The following is a 5,990-nucleotide window of genomic DNA, read 5'->3' on the forward strand; positions in this document are numbered from 1 at the left end:
CCTCACTTCTATCCACACCTCTTCTTTACTGTTATCTTTACTTCACTTCTTTTGCCTTTTGTGTTCTCCCAACTCATCTTCTCTTCTCTAGCCTCTACTTAACTTCTCTTCACGTTTGTTGTCTTTTTGCTCATCTTCTCTTCTATTCTCTTTTTATCAGTTCTGCTTTCTTAATGTTTGTGTTCTCCATTCAAAACATGAATAGAGAGTGAATTAGGCAGTGAAGATGTTCATTTCTCTTCTCCAACCCCATATTTCTATGCTACACACACTTTCTCTGTCCCTTTCCTCTCTCTTTCCCTCTCTCTGTAAGCTTTTCTGGTGCGTGTGTGCGTGTGTGTGTGTGTGTGCTGAATGGAGCTGTAGTTCTGTCTGGCTGTCTGTCGGGCCCAGCTGTGAGACGATGCTCACGACCCATCCTCCAGTTCTCATTTGGAAAACAGATAACACCACGCTTCAGCTGGACACTACAGCTAATATAACACACATGTGTGAACCAGATTCCCCTTCCCTCTCTTTCTCTACTCCAGGCCAGGCTTTTTAAGATGTGTTGAGAAGACACATGGACATTCGGTAGAGATATCACTGCTGACAGGAAGCAGATTTTTTTTTTATGTTGTAATGGTATTTCATGTGCTTTAGTGGTATCTGTATTTATGTTGTGATATTTAAATAGAGTGCTTCAGTGTTATCTTTTTCTCTCTTTCTCTCTCGCTCTCTCTCATACACACACACTCATTTATGTACCTCTGTGCAACTCTGTTGTATTCCTTTCTGGGGTGGTCCTGATGAGAGCCAGTTTCATCATAACATTTTTTGAATGGTCTTTCTGACTACACTTGAGGATACTTACAAAGTTCTTGATTGACTGGCCTTCATTTCTTAAAGTAATTGTTTTACTCAGTTGAGTAGTTCTTGCCATAATATGAATTTGAAGTTTACTCAAATAGGGCTACTTACTGTCTACCAACTCTACCTCTACACAACTTTACAACTAATGCTCTCAAACACATTAAGAGGGCAAGAAATTCAAGTAGTTAGGTTCAGCACAGCTGTTAACTGAAAGCCATTCCAAGTTCAAGAAAAGAACAAATTTATTGTTTGTGTTCAATCATTAAAAGGTTGAGGTAACTGGGAAATAAGGCATTTAAAAGCTGGGAAATATTTAAACTTTAAAATCTGGTGATATTTTGTGAATTTTCATGTGATCTGTGTGGTGTTTGGATGCTTTGAAGCAGTAAACGAGTGACAAAAGGTAGTTTACAAGAAAGTTTGAAGAAGCGCTTATTATTATGTTATTATTGAGTGCTTTCCACAGTGGATTAACCATGGATCTGTCACCAGAGAGCGATGACACTGCAATTTATAGAAATGGTAGGATTCTTTTCTAGCTCTTTCTACCTATATATATGGATTATGCTCATGTGTTGAGTCATTCTTTAGCTATATTGTTGAGAAGACAACAAGATGTGGTTTTCGGGTGAGACCTGGTGCCTGTTATTGATTGGGTGAAAGTACTGGTACTAAATAAATGGCGTATTGCATCGTTTTTAATGACAGTCTATTGAGATAATTTTATTGTATCAATACAGTAGTGCTGGGCGATTTTCACGACTAATTAGGTTAATATAAATTACAGTTTTAATGTGACTTTCTAAATGGACTCTGTGATTCTTGTTTTTTATGAGGAGGTAAATTAGCATACCAAAGATGGTGCATATTAGAAAAACTTTATTCCGGGTACTGCCGCCGTTTCGGGGCTCTATAGAGCTCCTGAACCATGCCCAAGCCCATGCTCTAGGAAACTTTAAAATTCTCACTGTGTTGTAGCCCTGTGCCAAAATGCATGAGTTGCCAAGTATCGGAAATGCCTCAAAAATGGGTACTTTTGTACGTAATAGTAGCATAATAATAATAAATGGACTAAAAACAATAGGGCTCTGCACTCTCCTTAAAAGTTTCTTCTGTGTTATTTCTCAAATTTGTAGTCACAAACCCGCATTCTGTATAGTATAATCCAGTGTCCGTCAGTGTGAGTTTCCCCACGACGTGAGGTCAGGGCATGATATGAATGCATAGGCTTGAAAACAATGTTCTGAATCTTTCATTCACTCAGTGAGTCGACTCAACCCAAAATGTCTGAACATCAAACAGATCACATGATTATTTCGCGAAATATCAGCAGAGTTTATGTGTCCCAGCTTTTAAATGCTTTCTTTTCTGGCTTTTAGTAGAGGGGAAAAAAAATCGATTAAAATCTAAAATCTGATTTTTTGTGATTTTTTTTTGTCTATAATCGCCCAGAACTACGCAATAGTATCGGTAAGTATCAATATATCGTGCAACACTACTTTGCACCATGCCTAATGCAAAACAACATTCCCTCGCTTTTTCCCCCTTTTATTTTTGTGCATCCCACACATCCCCCCCCAGAAAAAAATTCCCTCTCTCTGTCTGTGTCTCTGTGCTGATTGAGGGTCCTGGGGGAGTGGTGAGTTAGGGGCTGATAAGGATGATGTCATGCCTAAACTTCCTGTGGATGTGAGTAACTGTACACGTTGTGCTCAGGGGCACAGTAGGGGAGCCTCTATAAAAAGTGTAGTGTGCTTTTCTGCACAAACACACACACACACACACACACACACACTAGCGCACACCAGATCGCTGCAAACACATCCACCTCCGTAGATTATAGTACACAGTGCCACGGAACATTTCCAAAAACAGTGATGCTCTCTCTCTCTCTCTTTCTGTCACACATGCTGATAGACATCATTTCCAGGCAGCTCACTGTTTGTCCCAAGATATAAACATGGAGTTTAGTGAAGACTTAACATCCGATGATTATATCTCTCACTTTAATTCACTGCTGCATTTTTACCCTCATCAGTTTCACTTAAAATTTCTTCTCTTTTCCAGCAAACGAGGGAAAATCCTATAAGTAGACCCAATTCATTCTTAATTTAGACACTACAAAACTACAATTAAAAGTCGTTAAGTGTGAAGAGTATCATCTGCATTTAAGGATGCATTCACTCCCTCCTACACACTTAAGTTCAGTTAGGTCGAAATTTGATTTGTTTTCACACTTGTGAAATTTGCGATTTGTTTGGGCAGGTGTGAACCCAGTAATCACATTAAAAAATGGACCAATATAATCACAACAAAACCCATTAGAAGAGGTTTGAATTTGGGTTTTATTATGATCCCAGAAGAACTCAGAAATTATTAATTTGAGGTTAGAATAGAATCCAATCTTGATCCGGCCCAATTATCAAATAACTCCCATAGCCAGATGTTAACCTAGGCTGGGTTTCCCAAAAGATTCTTAGCACTAAGATGATTCATAAATGGTCAAGGGAGCCTCAGATCGTCGCTGTCCAATGAAAAACACTTATCTCCAAAACAGCAACTTTACAGGAGAGAGAAAAAACCTTGAAAGTTTCAATGGAAGTGAACGTAACAAGACTTTATTTCAGGTCATTCTGAAGAGTTTCTATTGGTCTGTTCATCAGGAAATTTTGGCACAGTGTAAGGGACAGTTCAAATTATGTAGTAAACTAAAAATCGACAAAAATGGAGATAAGTGTTTTTCATAGGGCAGCAACAATATTATGTACTTTCTCTCAGTGTTAAGATGTTCTTAATACTAAGATGCATTTGGGAAACTGGGACCTGTTTTTTGCCCAGATAATTACACTATCATTTTGCACTAGTAAAGTACAGAGGATCTATTTCTTGTGTTTTTTTTATTTATTTTTTTATTTATTGCTCCCAAGCCACATTAGTGCACTTGTATGTTTTCCTATTGAATATAAGCCAAAGGAAGGGGAAATGCTCCAAAGTTACAAATTCAATAATTGAGTCAGGCCAGAGCAGATAGATAGATAGATAGATAGATAGATAGATAGATAGATAGATAGATAGATAGATAGATAGATAGATAGATAGATAGATAGATAGATAGATAGATAGATAGATAGATAGAGGTGAAAATGATCTAACATGATCTGAGAGAAATGTATAGAAGCTCCTGATATTTATATTCACTCAGTCAGCTCTTATTTGGCTAATGTTTTGACTTTGTGCCCATTGACCATTATGAAAAGATTTTGACATAAATACTTTCAAACTACCTACATAACATTGTAATCTATTGTAATCTAACATGCTTTTACCACAATAGTAGTAACACTGTATGTAAGTAATGCAATGGTAATGACACTTTAATAACACAGTAGTAATTGCACAATTGTAATAACATGCCAATTAATCGAACAGTAATAACTCATTAATAACAATATGAATCTGTAATGAAATCTATAGTGATCTAGAGATCTATATTTATATATAGATAGTAAACTTATAGTTCTATAGTAATATTTATCATGGTAATAATATCTAACACTGTAATAACGCAATTGGCATTGACCTCTTCTACTTCATTTTTCAAGAATCAATAACTCAAAATACGCTTCGTACAAACTTTGCTTTCTATCTATCTATCTATCTATCTATCTATCTATCTATCTATCTATCTATCTATCTGTCTGTCTGTCTGTCTGTCTGTCTGTCTGTTTTTCTATCTAACTAAATAGCAGTTGGTCTGTCTGTCTTTAACCCCTTCAGACCTGAATTTTCTCCAGTGATGGAATTTTTTTTTTTAGATTGCTGTTTTCCGTCTGTAATGCACAGAAAAGAAGACTATAATAATCTCCTATAAAATATGTATAGCAAATTCAATCTAATTAACAAAAATATTTATTTTTTTTTATTTCCTTTGCATTGGAAGCCTGGGTGTAATAGTTTATATTGACAAGATTAAAAAAGTGTTCTAAATCACAATAAGTTTTTTTTTTTCCTCAGTGGCTCTAGTACTACTGTTTTTTTTTCAGTGCAATGGATAAGACCAAGCTACTGATCCAACAGTGTTATGTGCAACAAAAAAAAAAGAAAGAAAATACACGATACATTATGTCCATTGTAATAGATGCAGGGCCCGAAAGGGTTAAACTTTGATTTATCTAGTCTATATTATTATTATTTTTGATGTTGAGCTTTATCTTTTTCTATTTGACTTCTTTTTTATGACATACATATCTAATTTCAGTTAAAATATAAGCTAGCTGGCTGGTTCAGTTTGATACGTGGTTAACATAGAAACCTAGAAATCTGCCTTTCTAAAATCTGCATTTTCCTGAACACTGAAGAGGCCTGCTAATCTGGGTTGGATTTAGGCAACTGAGCAACTGAAGGAGAACCTCTTTGACTGTGCTCTCGCAAACTTTCACCCACATCTTTCCCAACTGCCCATGCATACAAATACGAAGGGGCAAGCAGTGATGTGTGATCCCGTCTCCGTCGGCTGGGCCCCAAGCGGCTGCTGTTCTGCTCTAGTCTACCGTGGAGCTGCTCCTTTCACTGTCTGCAAAGTGTCCCGATTAGAAACCCTGCTCTGCTGCTCCGACACTGAATCCAGCCCTCCCCGCTCGCACCGAGGAGCGCAGAGGAAAAGAAAGGACTTAGCACAGGGACAAAAGCAAACATTTCCTTTCATCACGCTTTTTCGGATACCTCGGTTCCTGTCTGCATCTGTTTCTCGCTGAGCAGGAAACTGGAGAAGAGAGAGAGAGAGAGAAAGAGAGAGAGTGAGAGAGATAGTGAGAGAAGGAGGAACAGAAGTCTAGACCGGACAAAGAGAGAAGGAGATAGTGGGATAAAGAGGGTACAAAAGATCAAGCTCTTAAGATATAGGTTCAGCTCATCTCTCACGCAGATCAGCCTCCTCACTCCAGATGTCTGGGAAGAAGACATGGTTGGTGTGAATGAATGAATGATTGATTTATAAAAACTATATATGCACCCAAGGGCATATATATATATATATATATATATATATATATATATATATATATATATATATATATATATATATATATATATATGGCATACAGCAGGGGTCTGCAATTCAGTTTGACCGTAGGACAGAT

This window comes from Astyanax mexicanus, chromosome 17 (genome assembly GCF_023375975.1).
Source record: "Astyanax mexicanus isolate ESR-SI-001 chromosome 17, AstMex3_surface, whole genome shotgun sequence".
NCBI classification, from domain to species: domain Eukaryota; kingdom Metazoa; phylum Chordata; class Actinopteri; order Characiformes; family Acestrorhamphidae; genus Astyanax; species Astyanax mexicanus.